Source organism: Agelaius tricolor, unplaced genomic scaffold (genome assembly GCF_023055355.1).
Source record: "Agelaius tricolor isolate 1412-34295 unplaced genomic scaffold, bAgeTri1.0.p SCAF_14, whole genome shotgun sequence".
Taxonomy (NCBI): domain Eukaryota; kingdom Metazoa; phylum Chordata; class Aves; order Passeriformes; family Icteridae; genus Agelaius; species Agelaius tricolor.
This window is the reverse complement of record NW_027269274.1, coordinates 7,959,693-7,978,961: the sequence shown is the minus strand read 5'-3', so window position 1 is coordinate 7,978,961 and position 19,269 is coordinate 7,959,693. Positions and strand designations below refer to the sequence as shown.

Below are 19,269 nucleotides of genomic sequence, written 5' to 3'. Positions count from 1 at the left end.
AAGTATCAAGAAATGATAAACCAAGTAAGACTCCTCTTCAACCAGATCACTCCTATGTTAGCCAAGAAGTTTATTTACAGAGTGGGAATAGATCACACTTCCCCCCACCTCCAAAAGCTGAGACCACAGATTATTAATTTATGGTAAACCCAAGGCTTTGATACTTAAATACATTTTGTGCCACCCACATACTCTGTGTCATGCTTTCTTGGATAATTTCCATTGCATTCCACTGCAATTTACCAAAACAAGCCCACAGCCCTGTCAAAGAGGGGCAAGAACAAGAAAATGAAGCCTAAATGTAAAACCTTCAGTGTACTCATGTACAAGCCTCCACTTTCCAAACCAGAAGTATCACGGTAGTTCCTTATAAGAAGTGGAGATTTATAAGATTTATAGTAAGATTTTTCTTTTAGCTTTAAAACCAGTGAGGCTTCTTCCCTGCAAAACTAACAGCTCAGTACGGAAAGGTTTTGATTTCATTACATAATTTCTCTGGGGAATTCCTGTTACAGTTACCAGCTCACTTGCAGGGTCACTTGGGGTTCCATTATTGCTACACACATTTGAATGGGGAAGACCGAAGGCTTCAATGTCTGGAGATATCCTGGCTTGATGAAACTTTAATTTCAGAATCCTCACAGGCACACCAGCTGCACAATTCAGCTCCCCATTAAATAACATTAGCTTAGTGAAGAATTAGAAGATGCAGAAGGCTACAAGTAGGAAAGCAGAGGAGAGCAGGAGAACAACATATTTCAGCAGAAAGTCAATCCCTCTCCAGGGGTCAGGGTGTACAGCTGGGCACTCTATTTACCAATGCCAAGCCTCTTGGCTTCATAAAATTGGCTTTTGTTGCATTAAAAATTTTTGCAAGAGCTATAGAGGAATAAGCTCAATCAGAGATCATGAAATAACCACCACCCCAGCTCTGCCTGCTGGGGATTGGACTGTCCAGCCTCATTTCACATTCAAAAGAGCCTTATATGCAGTTTGTCCTGAGTACCTAAAGCTGTTTCACATTACTGGATCTATAATAATCCTTATTTTCTTTCCAAAACATTCTGATTAACAATATTGTGCTCCCAGTTCAAAGACAAGGCACGTATGTAGACTAAGAGACTCACAGAGGTCAGTGTTACATGATCTAGATGATTTGGGGTCGGGTTTTGTTCCCCAAAGGTTTTTGCAATCACTGTTTAAATAAGGACTCAATGAATATGTGTCACATGGATTTTGGTATTCATTTCTTTTTTCATTGCTGCACAACCTTGCAAAGAAATCACTGATGGTCTTATTTGTGTTTCAGCAACCAGAGCAGAATGCTCATATGAGAAATACATGCTTACATCAGGAGGTTGCAGGAGGCCTCTTCTATGTATTATTCAATCACCTGGAAGAAAATAGAACTTGGAGGACTTCACTGGAGAGGGTCACAAAATTATTCAGTGGAGAAATTCAAGCATAAGTGTTTGTTGTGTGGGAAGAGGAGATGCACTCTCAATGGGAACCTTACTGAATTCCTCAAAACAGAACAGTTCAGTTTGGGAGAACTCAATTGGTATTTGATTTTTTTTTTTTTTGCCACAAAACCATCAAATCAAAATTAATTCAATAATCACTAATATGTAGAGCATCAATCATCTGCTATCTGTTGAAGAAGGAGTTACCAAATTGACAGTTTAGTAAAAAGTTGCATGATTGGAAATCATTACCACCAATATAACATATTTTATGATAAGCTCCAAATAGGAATTCTGTCATAAAGCAAAATCTTGAAAAAACTAATGTTTCCTTGGGGAAAAGCTTCAACATTACCTCTTTTCATTCAGGTTTTCTTTTAAGCCTTACTCCAAATATTATTTTCATTAGATCTGCTTTAGAACAAGTCCCAGCTCTATCCATACAGATCACAGCTACAGCTAATCAAAATTCTGACAGGGCTACATTAATTGACATGAACTTCCCAAACCTATACAGTAAAGCAATGCATGGCCTGAAGATTAGGAAAAGCAAGAATATTTCTCATTCTTGCACACTGCTAGGAGCTCCTTGTTAGAACCTGTTTTAGCCACCCAAGGATTTTAGCTCCAAGCCTGAGAAAAAAAGCCTATACCATATAGCTCAGTGCAGAGCATGATCAGAGTGATTTTGCAGTGTGTAAGGAAGGGACAATATGCCCCTATGCATTTCACCATCAATTACACTGGTGTGCTATAGGAGAATGGAGATTAACATTCCTGTCATGCACAAGATCTATGCAGCTGCCTCCTATTATTTGGTGAAGGTCATGAGTAAGGCCAAACCTATGACTGCATTCTAGGTAAGTAATCCAGCAGTCCCTTCTCCAAATATGATTTGATAATGAGTTATTAGGAAATATGAGCCTGGGGTAAGAAATATGCCAGTGTTTAGGAGACAAGATTCTGCAACAATCCACAGTTATTGCAAATTAGTGACATGAAGATTTCTCTCAGTGTAAGTAAAAAGCCACCATGAACAGAACTAACCTAATGTGGCATTTTGTCAGTCTACAGAGAGTTTAAAAACACTGGAAAGTGCTCTAAGTAGTAGTTCTATTAAATTAATGCTATTTAATGATTCTATTAAATCCCTCTATCCAGGTGCCACTCTATGCTTGCCAGTAATTTATCTATTGTTTAGTTGCCAACCATACAATTATTGTCATCCAATAAAACCTCTTTGGTTTTATAGAAGTAGCATAAGCCTTTATAAAGAGGAAATATTTTGTTCCAGAAATGTAATTCTGTAAATTGGGATCAATTATTGAATCAGAAGAATGGAGAAATTCATACTTGGTCTTCTATTCTTCCAAAGCATCATTCTCAGGGGTAAACAAAAAGTTAACAACAAAAAACACAGCATTAGGTATTACAAGAAATTAACATGGGAAAGAAAGGCTTGAAGGAAGGGAAAATTCTGATTGGTAGGGACATGGGATTTAAAAATATCTACCTTAAGGACTCCTAAAAGGTAAACTTGACTGTTAGTAACCACACTAGGATGGTCACTCTAGGACTGGTGCTAAAACCTTCTAGTCTTTAGCCTGCAAAAATACCCCTATTTTTGAGCCAAGCAATTTGGCAGCACAAAGGTAACTCTAGAGGCCAATTTAGATAAATTTATTTATACATATATGAGTTTTCAAGCCAACACTTTGAAGAGACTGACAGAGGCAATGTTAACAAAAAGCTCACACATCTACTAATTAAGAAGCTTTATTCTTGAACATATTTCAGGTATGTTTTAGAACTATACCAATATTTCAGTAATTTGACCTTCCTTGACATCACACACATTCACTCCTCAGCATCTCTCTTAGAATCATTATTTAAGACTAAAGCAGAGAGACACATGAAAGATACTTTAAAGTAACTGGCAAAGGTTATAGGCAGGATTTCAGCTCATTACATTAAAACTCCATCAGTTCCCAGTTCCAGGAAGGTTTATCCTGTGCTTTGACTATAAGTTCCACCATTTTGGCTTCTTGGGATAAAGCACACAGAATCTAAATCTGAAAACTATAGGCTCAGGTTTACAGGGCAGAAACAAGGAGCAGCAAGAAGCTTGATTATTTTGGTGGGCTTTTCATTGCAACCTAAAGCAGTAAATTAGTAATTATCATAAATTACCACATAGCTTTGAGGATGAAGAGAACTCAAAGAGAAATACAGGAAAATCAGAGCAGAAAGTACAAATTTTATATATCTATCAGGAAGTTTTTCTAGGGATTTGGCATTTGCAATGTTGAAGAGAGAAGGAGGCATTGCTTTATCAGGGTGTATGGGAGGAGGTTCCTGAATTGTCCTCTCAGTAAGTTCCACACTTGCACCTATTTGCCCAAGCTGGCTGTTTCCAGGTTCCACTCACAGGCCTTAAGCTCCCTGGATCAGAGAACTTCCTCCCTGTAGGTCTAAGCCAGCTCTCAAATGGGCTCCTGATTTGCAGCTTAATCACTCCTCACTAAAGTAATTCAATTTACAGGAATGTGGGTTGTCAAACCTTTAAAATGTGAAAAATGAAAATACATTGAGAAATTCAAATACTTGTAAAATTCTACCATTTTGTGGGAGTACCAGGAGCTTGGACCAATTTGAAAACACAGAACAGTCATTTGAAAACACAGAGAAGTTGTTTGAAAATTGAAATCCCTAATTTTCTAAAACCCATATGCACAAGCTTTAAGTGGCAGTTGCTACAAAAAAAAAAGTAATTTAAGAGCAGCTTCCACTAGAACAGACTTTGGGATGGATGCTTTTTTAACATGTACTGCTAGAGTTTGGTGACATTAGAACAATCCAAAACACAAAATTAAATGAGAAAAATCAAAGACCTAAAGTAGCAAGTAAATTTTGTAACATCAAGAGCTTCTAGTGACCTGCTTGAGATTTTTTAACTGGTATCTCATCAGTTAAATTCCAGACTCCTGGTAAATGGGACTCACTGGAGTAACACTGTGCTGAGCCTACAGGAGAAAAATGCCAAGAGGATTTATGGGCACATTGACTGTAATTTACATTCTGCAGAATTTAGTGTCTGCCACATCTACTATACTGCTTGAAATCTTGTGTTTATCAGACATCTGGGGAAAATTTCAGATTGCTAGGAGATATAGAAATTTCAAAAACATTTGGAAGGACCTCATAACAATTTATTGCAATGCTTTGAGGTAAGGCTTTTTATAACACAGTGACTATATTTGGTCACTATGAAACCATCCTAAAATTCTGATTCTTGAAGATAATACAAAAACTTCAGGAACTGAATCTTTAGGGAATGCCATAAAGAGAGGAATATCAAAACACTTAAGTTTTGGGAAACAGTTTGTATCCAGAACCCTTACATGCAAAATGTAGAGATCTGCAGGAGAAAAGCAAAAAAATGTTTCCAGCCTTAATCATTTTTCCAATCATAGAATCGTGGAGTGTTGTAGGTTGGAAGAGACCTTTAAAGATCTTTCTTGTAGGCTCTCTTCCTCCCCAGGATTTTTTTAAAAATCTTTTATGAGAAGATAAAGATCTCTTGAAATCATGAAAGAAAAGCTTGGGATTTGTTGCAATACTGAACAGTGCATTGTTTAAGGTACTCAGTTTGGGCTGAACTCTGCACAAATACTGAAGAACGCAGCAAATTTACAAAAACTCTTGTAACAAATGAGAGGGACAGTGAACTGGTCTGATCCTTGCCTTGACTGTGGCACAGTTATTTTACATTTTTATCTAAAATTCTCGCATTTCAGAAGTTTCTCTAAAGAAAAGTCAACAACACAAAAGAGCCTACTGAATTTACTCCCGATTCACAGCACTGATGTGTGAGGATGACAATGTCTGGTCTGTGAAAACAACCAGCTTTCCTCTTTTTTTAGAGCAAGGCAGGACTTAGCTTGTACTTCCCAGGTCATTATTTTCCAAACAGGAAGGATATCAAACTGCAGCATTTTACAAGGAGACTGTACTTGGAGAAGAACTTTTTCTCCAAAAAATAGATATATAACTAAAGGAGATAGTCATACTCATATCCTCAGATTTGCTGCAAGTCCAAATGCCAGGAAACAGAGTAAACCCAAGGAAAAGAAAAAGCATGAAATATTTATCAGCTTGAGACATATTCATGCCCCATTTTCTCATGCTCCGTTAGTTTTGGGGGAATGTCTTGCTTCTCATTTGAAAGGCCTGGAACTCCATTTATCCTCTTTAAAATAGTTCCTCTATCTACTCTGTCATTTTTAGAAAAAGAGAAAAAACACCACCACAAAAACAAACAAACTCACACAATACATCCCTGAGCATACACAGAGGATAAAGTTTCTCAACCACAACTTTGTAGGCTGAACTTTGAACCTGTAGCTCCCAGGAGTCCTTCTGAGTCTAACTCAGCACAATAAACACCTTCTGTACCTCAGCTAGCAGAGAGAAATGGGAATTTTCCAAAAAGATGAATGCTCAGAATTCTGGCCAAATAAGGCAAAAACGTCAATGAGTCACTTTCTCCTGCACTTAGGGTGGCTTTCAGCAAGTCCAGAGTTGTGTTTTAACAACACCTGGAAGTCTAATAGCTTGTACATCACCAGAAGAGAAACAAAGACTAGAATCAGCCAAAAGGAACCAGGCCACGGCCAAGAAAACCTTTAAATTTCAATGACTATTTGCCCAAAGGCTACAACTGAAGTATCAAGTCAAGATTTGATCTGATAACCTCACAGACACATGGATTATGTCAGCATGTCATGCCACACCCACTATTGTAACCCCATGCCTGAAACTGCCTCATGGATTTTGACTTTCATGCTTCTTTTTTCTTCTCTAAGAGCATGTCCATGCCAACCAGAGATTGCAGACCATGGTTTGCTACACATGATAAAGCAGCAAACAAACTTCTGTCCTGATGTGAAATCTACAGCCATACAGAATTCCCAAGCTCTCAAATACTCTGATCAGCCAGGCCCCTGCCAGGGCAGGCAGCTGCTGACCTGATGGTTTTCAATTTCACTTGGGAATAAGCCATAAAATGTTCTGGAAAGAAGCACCTAGAAAGATCCACTGTATTTTTTATGCTTATCTGGGGAGGTTTCTTCCCTGCCTACAATAATTTCAAGCAAAGGTTCACTACGCACGAGCTTTCTAAGAACATGTAAAGGATTTACAACAGATTGTTGGCAATGCCCTGATCACCTTCCTGCATGTCTACAACAATCTTCAGACTGAGAGCTGCCTTAAGCAGAGTAATTTTTAACCTTTTCCTTATTGCCTTATAATAAAAATAAAATAAATTTTTAAAAAATTGAAAACCCAAAATGACCAAAAAAGGGACAGAAAACTTAGTGCCTGCAATCCAAATTCATTAGCTAAATGGGAATACATAGCCAGGAACTGCAGATCTAGAATCAGTGAACTTGCAGTAACTTCAAAGCAGCCCAGATTTCTCCAAAAGGAATGCACCAGAAGAATGACATCTGAACTCTCAAGGTTAGACAGAGAATATGAGCACAGTGGAAAGTTCTTTTACCCAGCAGCTCTCTCCAACTTTCCTTCCTAAGCGCTGCTGAAACTTCAGTCCATTCCCCTGGCAGCCTGAGGCAGTGACCTGCTGTCAGCCAGGCATGGAATTCTCTTCAGTCCTGGAAGCAACTTCACCCAACTCAACGAGTCAATACCAGTTATTGATGGGTGGACACACAGCCCAGAGACCATGTTCAACTTGGTGAACTTTCAGTATTTCAGAGAAAATATTAATAAAGGTTATTAGAGTCCTGACATTTGCTACTGGAAAGAGAGTAACATTTTTCAAGGGATGAATTAATCTGGTTTATAAACATTCACAGCAACAAAAGATGATGAAAATACTGACAAACTGAATACAGCACAGGTATCTTCCAGGCATCACATTCACCATGTATAGATTTTTAAATGCCTCACATCCATAATTATGCTACAAATTATAATGGTGCTACACAGATAGGTGAGTACAAATCCCAAATAAAGTCATGATTAAAAACTGCATCAAAACCATAATTGCTCCAGCAGAGACCACAGTAACATGTGCAAAAAAGAAGAATAGGCAGATTAAAATTTGTATGTGCATTAAAAGTCAGTAACATTAGATAAGCATTTACGAGCTTAGATTTGAGCATGGATTAACAGTAAAGCAAACCCCATGCAACAAAATGTTACAAAAGAAAGCAGTCACTGTAAAATTCAGTTTTGTCTTTTTGCCAGATGATAAAAATTATTCCCTGCATGGAAATGAGATTCTTCAAAGTTACCATACTGAATCATTTAATTTGTCTGAATACTTCTAATGCCGTTACACACTGTTCTAAGAATTTGAATTTTAGATTAAACTAATGAAGGGCAAGGTATTCCTTTACACACACCATTAGAAGTCAACTTAATAGCCAGATGCAGCACAGCTTATAAAAACAAACAGCAACCCACTGCAATTTCATTTATCCAGGAAAATGATGGATGTATCTTTCACAAATATTGTCTGTACTTAAATATTTCAATTGCATCCTTTTACATGCCCTCTGTGTGTAACAGTGCCTCAAAAGCTATAAGTGTTTATTTAATATGGTTTTTTTCATTATGCAGGGTAGGCCTTCCAACTGTAAAGCCTAAAGTTTGATTGCAAAATGTTTATCTAGAATTTGAGTGACCTTAAAATCTCTTACTCATCTTAAATCGATCTTATTATTCTTAAATTATTTATTGCATATTTAACAACCCTAAGCAGCTCAGGGATGGCTCAAATCATTCTACCTGGGCCTTGTGTTCCACTTAAAAAAATTACCAGTAATAGAGTAAAGTCTAGGGAAATACTTCTACGGCATAAAATAATTTATTAATAGTTTAGTTCTTGTTACCTTTTGTTGCCAAATATAATAGCCCATTAATGACATTAATTATAGATCATGCGAGCACTCCTTAAAAAACATAATGCCATAATGCCACCTTCAGTATTTCTTCTAATTAAGAGTTAATGCAAAGATTAATTTAGTGAGAACTACTCCATCTCTTTCTGGAGAAAGATCAGCTGTTAGATTTCAGTGGTCAGAAATATTTCATCAGCAGAAGGAAATTCCCCATGGGGGGCTGACCACAAGATCCACAGAACCTGTACACCAAGAGTTTGAGATGCTCCCTTCCCTGAAGGGCCACAGGGAATATAGGACCTGATTATGAACCACAAAAGTAAAAAGGCAAGATCTAAACTAGCTTCAGTCTCAAAGGTGAAAATACTATTATTTTTGTAGCAGAGTACCTAAGGAACTCACAGATCTGAAAGTGGTCTCTAAACCAGAGCGTTACTTTAAAAGTAGAATAAAAATTTTATATTATCAAAAATAAACACTCTCAGCCTTCATTACAATTTCAGCAAAGAAGAGCTGGATAAAAATATGCAGTGGTTTTTTTCAGTGCTTACTCTGGAACAACTGCCACTGTTAAATTCAAGTAGAAAATTCAGGCTTTTAAGGATACCTCAGACAAGCAAAAACCTGACTTATCTATTGATAGCTCAGCCAGATTCTTTAAATGGATTGCCAATAATTTACTGAAAGCTTTGTAAAACTCTAGATATTTTTCAGTGCAGTAAAAAGATAACAATCTTGAATTTCTTTTCCATGAGACGTTTTCCACATCAGTGGAACTGTGCAGTAGTAGGCAAATAGGAGATGATACAGTACAGGTGATTGCACATAGCTTCAGAAAAGATACTGAGAATAAGTTTCTCCAAAAGTTACCCCAAAACCCACAATCCTTTTACCGTCTTGGGAGTTTGGAGATTGTTTAGGATGTTTTTATGGGTTTCTTTGGAAGGGCCTAGGGGGCCAAGGCTGGAAAGGAGAGAGGTGAATTATATGCCTTTCATTGTGCAACAGCAACAACAACCACAGCTAACTGCATTCCCTTGCATTTAACAGATATGAAATCAAAGATACACATAAGGCACAAAGGGTTATTTACATTTTAGAAAATAGACCTAAATCTACTCCTAAATAAACTCTTCCCAGCCTACCAACAGGAAAGTAGCCCACAGTGATCCAACATGCTTAACTGCTGATGAAGTGGTAAAGTTTTATGAATCCAATGGATTTGTAACTGAAGCAAAAACTATTATTACATCCAAGAATTTGCATCTGAAAAAAAGGATTTCCGATGGTTCAGTCCACTGCAGGAAATACCTAAGCCTTACATGAGGCAATTTGCTGTAAAACAACAAATCCATAAAGAATATAAATGAACTGAAGGTGTAGAAATACACAAATAGGTGAGACAAGAAAAACATAAACATGTACAAAGAGTGGAAAGAAATATATTAAGTCAATAAAAAACTAATCCAGTACATACAAAGACAGCAATGCAGCCAGAGTCAGGGAGCATCATGATTATTTTGAGGTCATATATTGTTCTTGTCTTCAGCATCTTACCAAAAAGTACAGGAATTCCAAGTGAAGTACAAGTCAAAGTAAAATTATATTCTCTTGATAAATAATTATTTTTTAAATGACACAATTTGGAGATTCTTGCCACATCACCTATTCACCATTATTTTCATGCAAAGCTTCCCATTGAAAAGTCACTCATAGGAGTATAAGGGTGTCATTTGGGGACAAAAGCATAAAAGAAATTTGTTGCACGTATTAAGGACTGACTTTAGGTATTGCGAGTTCAAAAAGTTGGTCTATTCCTGTAAGTCTGTTTGCTAATGAAGCAGATATGGATATGCTTCCATTTGTTTTATTCATACATTATTTATTAACAGCTTCCAAACTCTTACAATAAAAGCCACAACCAATAATCTCAATGAAGCAGCTGTCATCAGCAGACAGCAGGAAGTCTGAGAAAACAGGCAGTAAAATCAAATCTTTTAAAACTCTCTTTTACCACCTTCCACAATTATCTTAAATAAAAATGATAGTGTCCCCAGTGACTGCTCTAGGGCAGGCTTTATTTTCTCCTTTTTGCCTTTTCTCTTCTAATTCCCTTATTTAATGCCAAAAAAATTCCAAAGATCCCAAAGGACTTTGGAAGCCTGTATGTGCCAGTTCTCCCAGATCATTCTGACACATAGAACGTTCTATAGATAGAACATTCTATCCTATACAACATCCCTAAATACAGAAATGGCTAAGCCACTCCAAAGTGCAACATGCTCAAATCACTTTACAAAAGTACTTGCCTGATAATTCTTTAAAGCTAACCCATTTGCCATGCACCCCTAAAACAAGCACACAACCTTCAAAAAAGGAAAGCCAGCATTCAAAATTCATGTTCGCAAGACCTCTCAAAATGAAGCAAATCAGACCAATGTTGAGTATTTATAATATTTATTAACCTTTATGTCCAAAGTCTTTTCTCTCAACTACCCTCTTTTATCCTAAATGACACTTGCTAAGCATTACTAGGCTTAGAAGTCTAGCTTAAAAAAGAACACAGATAATTGATGTGCAAAGTTTGGTTTTGACCAGAATTCAAAATCATAAAATCTGTGTATACATTAAGATAAGGTCTGCACTGGCCCTGCTATATCATTCATGAGAAATAAGGTGAAATCACTGATCAAACTTCTCAGCAAAGACAATTTTCATGGGGAAATCTCTCTTTTTGTAGCTCCCTAACAACACACTCCACATGTGATAGATAAACTGTAGCAGCAACAGTACAGCCCTTGGTTGCATTTATCATAAGGATGATAATACAGTAAACTTTCTGTTATCCAGACCCACCAACAGAACAATTTAGAGTTTTCTAAGCTGAAATACCTTAACTAGTGCTGCAGTATTCACTTCATCCACCAACAAAAGCCATAGAACAGATATATTTTACTGATATAAATCAGTGTTACAGATAGCAATTCCTAAGGAAGAATAATTACACCAACGTGAGAACTTTCAGTGGTACATCTGCATTCAGAAGAATCAAAGAAAGCTTTTTCCTAATATAAATATGCTGTCATAAGAAAAGCAGAAGTTGTAAAAATGTGCATTTCAATCCAGTGGAAGTAATGTCTCTATTTAACAAGATGCTTCTCAAGGGAGTTGTTTATTTGTAACACAAAGCACTACATTTCATGTTTCTATTATGTCACGTGTCATTTGTCTTTCTCTAAGAAATCTGTGTTGTCAATATCTATTTCATTGTTCAGTAAATTTTCATTACACATGCCATGATGTCTACATTCTGTTATCTGCCTGGTATACATCAGTGCCCCACATCTCCTCTTTGGTTCAGGGAAATCTGGCTTTGAGAGGAAGAGCAGCAGTGGTCTGGATCTATTTCTCAGACATGGGAATGACATCTGAACCATCTGAAACACCACAAATGAGAGCTTTGCAGGAACATTAACTTAAAAAGCACTCTCCATGTTTCTTTTGGGACAATAAAGAGAACAATCTAAAGAAAAAAAAGTTTCTAATTCTGCTTATTCAACTTCTCTCTGTATGACAGAGCAATATGGGACATCTGACACTGCTCTATCTGAAACAAAACAACATAAAAATCATCTTTAGACTAACATATTTTTCAATACTATTCACAAGGTTCCTGTCTCACAAAAACTGAAGAGAACCATGCTAAAATGGTTTGTTGGCATAAAATTCTAAGCTAATTACTACTGTTTAGTGTCTTTTGAATTACCTCTTCACCATTTTTTTTTCAAACTCCGCCACTCCAAAGGATAAACTTCATCAAATCGTTACTGATAGTCTCTTGAGAGGAGTCTGGTTTTAAACAAATATATATGGTATGTGTGTATATATATATATATATACATATATATATATACACACACACACACAACTTTAAAACACTCTAGGTCCATCCGTTCTGCCAGTGACATTCCTGATTTCCATGTTATTATTACGTCAAAGTGAAGAGAATTCTATTCAGAGATATTCTGATGAAAACATAGGCATTATAAAAGACAAGAATAAATAATTTCTACCATTTTGAAGAATGTTTCAGATCAGTACACATTTACAAGCGATCAAATTTCAGGATGTCATTTATATTCATACAGATATGGCTTTTGTCTTGCTTGATAAATACTTACTGTCTATAAACCAGATGCCTGTAAGAGCTGTATTTACTTACATTCTCTCATCCTGCCTGCAAGCCTGCTTCTATATAGTACTTAAAAAACCACATATTTTGTTCCTGTTGAAATAAGTAATAGCATTAACCTCCCCCATCTTTGTACTTCTATACAAAACAAGCCATGCAAAGCCATAGAGAGGAAAGGAACTGTTCCTCCAGGAAGTGCTTTAATGAAGTAGAAAAAGGCATAAACATCTCTGTATGCCTTGTGTGGAAAATGGAGAGTCACACAAGGAAAAAATACAAGGAATTGCTTATGTGTCCTGTCAGAAAATGGCTACTACATAAAAGCAAAACTTACTGCCCTAAGGGAATCCTGCATTTTCTTTGCTGTTTTTTGTTTTCCATCTTGCTTTCCTGCTAGAGTTACACTTCCCAGCAAGGCAGAGTGTCAAGAAGCTTCAATGCACAGAGGAAGATCATCTGACAACAAAAAACATATCCAGACTGTCAGATGGAGTGTGTACATTGGAGAGAATTAACTGGGAGAAAGCATCTGTCCAGAGATTGTGAAATTCTACTTAGAGGCAAATAAATCCTTCTCTCCAATTTAAAACATTTATTCCATTCTAACTACTCCTTGCTCTTCAGGTGCCTGCTTCAGATGAAGAACGACACTTAAGAATCACAGAAACATACTCCCACTCAAATAGAAGACAGATGTGTGTTTGTTTTAAATGATTCACAAGCATTTGCTGTGAAACAGTGCTGCCTCTCCTGCCAGTTATCACTGGAAATTTTTTTAGCAGATTTTTCAAGTTAGCCAATATAAGGAATGTGATGTTAGTGATGGGATAACAAGAACCACGGGTGAGGCAGCTGCACTGGTATCAGGGCAACAGCAAAGGACATAAAAGCTTTTATCACACAGTGCAAGATTAGGAAGGTCTAAAATACTTTGGTGTGGTCACAAGAGAGACACAGCAGAGTTACTATCAGTTCATCTTCTCCTGAATAGCACTGGTGCAACAGGACTAACTCTAGCTGAAAGAAAAAGAAGTCAATGAAAGGAATATGCTTGAAACTATTTGACTGTAATGATCAAAGTATGATAGAAACAAGAGAATGGCAGTTCTGTATAAAAAAAAAATCTGTATATGCTATAGTTCAGGCTTCCTTTTTTGTCAGCACTTTAAACAACATAGCAAAGGTTGAGACAATTCTGTTAACATTACTGGGAAAGCTACTAAAATTGTATGAGGTTTTAAATATAGCTTATGTTTAATAGCCTGAACTGCAAACCTGCAACCAAGATACTCTGCACCACATCCCAATTTTCAGTGTATTTGGCCAAGTTAGAAATTCAGCAAACTAATGTAAAAGTCATTCTTCATGTGAGAGAAGAAAAAAACACCAGCAATTCTCAATCTTGCCAAGTTTCTAACTCTAAATTCACAATATTCCTCATTTACTATCAATGCAATTAAAGTGCAGCTATTAATACCTCAGGAATTTTATTCTTTTCATAAATATTGAAGTTGTTTGATATGTTACCAAAATTGTTACAAATGCAGATAACTGCTGAAAATACTCTTCAAGACAAAATTATTGTTCAAGTGTTCACAGAACAGTCATCAAAACAATTATTTATTCTCATAAATAATAGAGAGAAAATATTAATAGTAACTAGAGCACCCAGCAGACCGAAATGACTGGATTGTGTTATCAGATATGTGCAATTAACTCTTGCAAACTTCTGGACAGACCATCTTTTCTACTTCACTTGTACTCACTGTAGTGGAAATGATGGCTCCTACTGCTGCTGAGTTATGGACATGGTCCAGGTAGCCTGAGTAGGGTTCCCTAAGGCTGGATCCCAGCTCAAAGCAAGAGAAACACCTGGCACAAGAAGTGAAACACACAGGGTGCTCAGCACAACATTTCTGTACAAGCACCCACAGCCAGAGCAGCTGTCCCTGGGTGCCAGCCCCAGCAATGCCAGCCTTTCTCTGGGGACCTACCAGGACCTTACCCACACCTGGCATTCATTGAACATTTTCTCCAGCACAGTGAGCAGTTTAGGACCTCAGTCCATTCTTCTTTCTTCTGAACGTCTAATCTGATATTTTTTTGCTTTCTGTTGCTATAATAGAGAGCCTAAGTATAAGAAACACTTGTATTTCTACTCAGTATAATTAATCAAAATTTAGTGGGGGGATATAAAAACCAAATAGAAAAGCAGAGTTAGAAAATACAGTAAAGGTACTGCACGTAAAAACCCTGACTAATAATTGGGTAAAACTGACACAACAATCAAATGGAGATACTTTCCACAAATCAGAAGACAGATATGTTAAATTTCAAAATGCTAAGATATCATTCAGGCAGCTAAAACATCATGAAATAAACACCAACCGTCTTTCAATACTAAAAAAGGAAGTCAGAGTAACAGTCAAACCCCCATGACAGATGAACCTTTAATCAATAAATAAAGCACATTTTTAGTGGCTTCTCCTTTTTGAGGAAACTCCTAAGCAATACCTGCTCAAAGTAAAATCTGGAAGGTAAGAAAATCCCCCCAGCAGCCACATGAATGGGATACTGCAGCCACCAAAACATTTTCTCTTAACCACAATCAGATTATAATTTACAGTGCAAGAGATTAAAAACCATTTTATTACTTCTCACTGCCATTCTGCCCTTGCAGTGCTGTAATTATGACTGGTCAAGTAGATCTTTAATTTGCACACCTCAAATGCTGATTATCTGTATTCTGCAGACATCTACAAATACATACATCAAAGCTGCTGGCTTCCACAGAATGTTAACCAGGGCTCATTGTTCTTACATTCTTTTTAGAGTTGAATCCCGGTGCATTAGGTCTATAAACAGGTCCACTTAGTCATTTTCTTACAAGCTATTCATGTAGAAACTATAATGTTCTGTTCTCCCCAGAAGCTTATAATACATCACATGGATAATTGCATTTGAAAAGATTAGGCATGAAACACAAGAAACACCGATAAAATTCAAAGTACACCTGAGTCATCACAGGAGAAATACCATTATTTCTTAAAGACCAGGTTGCATGGTGGGGGGGTGGAGGGTTGGGGGAGCCAGAAAAAACCCAAAACAATACCAAAAAAAACAAAATTCAAGTTTCAAAGAGCAGAATCCTGTAAGGACTGAGCAAGCATATTAGCCTTTGAATTATACACACTGACCTGAGAAACAAAGCATGCCATGAAGTATTAAACACAAAGTACAGTAGAATTAGCCTCATATACATCCAACAGGGCACAAATCTTCACTAAAGTCTCCTAGAACACACAAAACACTCACACAAATTATGTATTGAGAGAAGACATCCTCCAGCCTGGGTTCTCTGAAAGCTAGAAAGTCTTTCCTAAAAATTAATGTCCAAGTCTGTATCTCTAAATAGTGACAAACACTAAATCTGTTCGATCAAATGCAGTGTAACAGGAGACAGTTTTCCAAAAGTGTTACTGAGTTTTGTGTATGCAATTGTTTCACATGAGCCAATGTATTTTGAAGAAATTACCTCTTTTCCAATCATGTTAACCATTATCTGTTTTGACACCCAGTTAACTGGCAAGGATTCAACCACTCACTAAGTAATTCCATTTGCTATATATCAACAGTTTAAACAGTTTTTTCTGTCTCCTATCTGAGCACCCTCAGGATTACTTCCAGTGTTTTTCCCATTTACATTTGATTTAGAAAAAGTCATGACAAAACAATGTCACTTTTGAAACTAATAACAAGGTGTCATTTGAAACAGTTCATTAAAATTGCAAAACATTCATTGCATCCTCCTTGTTGAGCCAGTATCTATATTAAAGGCAGTAAATCCAATTTAAAACAACTTTTAATCAAACCCAAGTGTTGAAGTTCTTAATATGGCAACTAACAGCGTACAGAGGGTAAGGTGTACATTTCATTGTCAGACTAGTTCAAATTATTAATGAGATTTAAAATTAATTTTGGTGTAGCAACATGCAATTTTTCCAACTACTACACTGATTCATTTAGTGGAAAACATTGCAGGCAAACACTTCCCAAGTCCAGTTCAGTAATCATTGTTATCAGCAGAAACACTCCAACTCAATCTTGGCCTCCCTGGAAGTATCCAGAAATCCAACTTGTCTATATTATTAACAACCAGTAGGTGCCAGCACCTACAGAAGGCAGAAACAACCTGATTGATATATGAGAGACCAAGGTCCTACCTGTCCAAGAAGCCATTTGTTTCAAGTATATTTAACTTCCCCAAACCAGAGATGTCTGCATCCTGTCTGACCTATGCTTGGTGATTTCCCCAAGCCCCTGGGCAGACACAGCTCTGTCTTAATCCCCTGTGTTCCACCAGTAGCGAGTTCCAAATCCCTTTTTTCAGAGCACAGATACTGCTAAATGGGGCTGTGGTGACTGGCTGTACCCCAGCACTGCCCTCTGTCTCTTCCAGTGCCACACACTGCAATGAGCTCCAGCTTCTCACTTTTGGCAAAGCTGAGGGCCAGGACTTAAGGAGGAGAAGACGTTGCCAACTCAGGTCATGGGTCTCTTCAAGGGTCACTGCTCTGCTGCCTATTTAAGCCTTCCTTGTAAGGCTTATCTCCCAGGAAACCCAAATGCATGAGCCTTCTACATTGAAACAGTAAAAGTGCAACAGTCCTCTGTTTATTGTATTTGTTTCCCTGTAATTCACCAGATAAAGACATTTTCAGTAAGAATGCACAGACTAAAGTAAGCAATGAATTAATAGATAATGTTAAGGACTTCAGACTCTTTCAAAAAACTCAAAAAAAAAGTTTATTTTTGAGATACCTTTAATTAATCTTCCAAAAAAAAAAAAAAAGCCCATTCCCATTCCTCAGCACAGTTCAATTCTTTTCAGCTCGGTCAGAGTTATTCCTGTTTGGTTTTGTTATTCTCCAAATTATCACAAAAACATCACTTCAGGATCTAGCTATTGGCACTACAATATTTCAGCTTCCACTCTTGTTTTGTAGCTGAGCATGTTCCACAGTTAATTCAACAGTAGCAGTCAAGCAACTAATGCAAAAAATGCAACCTCTGTATTCCCTGTTAAAGACATGAACCCCTACTTCTTCAACATTAACAGAATCTGCACCAGTCATTCTTATCCCTTTCATGGAGCTTTTAAACATTGACTGCATTAACTAATTAATTTGCCATTAACTAATTTATCTACTGACCAAAGAGAAAGAAACTGACACTGGGAAATGATTAGTTTGGAGGCTAAATTAATTAAAAACAGTATAGTAGTGACAGAATTTAATATCATGCTTCTCATGAGAGCATGGAATCACTCACAACTGCAGCAATTTGTGATAAATCCATGGAGAGATTCTATGATGGGAGTGGAATTAATTTGTGTCACCCCTAAGAGTATATGTGCTCATTCAACAGTAACTGTAATAAACAATATTAAAAATACACAAATTGAGCAAACCAAATGAACTTGTTGTTTGAGCCAGCACATGATACATGCCCTTCAATATCAAAACACAACAATTTTCACCAATAAAATTCAGGGGATCACAGGAGTGGTCAGAATGACCAGAATATTCTTTGCAGTCTGTCCTCATCTGTGTGAATGTATGTGAGAAAAGAACCAGCAACGCACAAGGGTAGTGAAGAGCCACTGAAAATACCCCACCAAGCACAAACCCCCACCCAAACCCAATCAGTACATCACTCTGGAGACTACCATCAGCTCACAAGTACAACAGAAGAGGGACCTCTGGGCCTGAATGAAGAGAGCAGTGATGAGATTCCCAAATCCTGTGGCAAAGAAACAACAGAGAGAAGCATGAGAAGAGGGGAGGATGAGCTGCTCCAACGGCAGGGACTCAGGCTTCTGCAGCAACGTGATTCCTGCACTCAACTCTTTTCTGGACCTTAATATAAAACATGAGCCTGAACACATGAGCCCCCATCAAAACAAGGCTCTAACTATTCAAGAAACTGTTTTGAATGGAAGATTAAACAAACACAGCTTGGAAGACTCTTCTGTTATTGGCTCTTAATAACAGAGTACTGGTGACAGAACTTGTCACCCCATTGAGGTGCAAGGTACAGAACCCTACAGCTCAAAGCAAGAGCTGCTCTTGCAGTTATTTGCAGAGAATCCAAATGGCTTCAATTTGAGTCCCAAAAGAACCAGTGACAATGTGGTTGTGCAGCAAAGTTTCCAGCATGCACTGTACAATTCTGCCCAGAAGCCAAGGTAAGTCCTCATGTTAAGCAGACCATCTGCAAAAAGGAGATAATATTTTGTCCTGCTTTTGGTAGTATTGGCAAGGTATCTTCAATGTGTGAGCAGGAACTTGCACAGCAGCTTATGACAAGAACGACATTCACTAGGTGGTAATGTCAAACAAATAATAGTCATGCTAATAACTAAGGGAACTATCAAGACAAATCAATATCAAAAGAAATTACAATGCTTATGTAAAACATTATTGTCTATTCATTGAAAAATTACAAACCACAAAATACAACTGATCTAGCAATACGGCCAAATTGTTATTGATTTGCATTAAGAATTTTTCCCTACTTGACATTTCTAGAATTTTTATATAATTGTATATTAAGGCTCATAGTGAGGATGAGATCTATTATAAATTCCACACATCTGCTGAGAAATGCCATTCTGAAATTAACT

At 37.2% G+C, this 19,269-nt stretch overlaps 1 protein-coding gene across 1 annotated transcript in view; it reads right to left on the bottom strand.

The window, feature by feature from the left end:
* The window catches only part of FHIT (fragile histidine triad diadenosine triphosphatase), a 457,578-nt gene extending 439,209 nt beyond the window's left edge, over positions 1-18,369 (bottom strand). The window contains exon 1 of the mRNA XM_071439471.1: positions 18,324-18,369. The gene's annotated coding sequence lies outside the window, so the exon portion shown is untranslated. The remainder of the gene's footprint in view (positions 1-18,323) is intronic.
* Between the last annotated feature and the right edge of the window lie 900 nt (positions 18,370-19,269).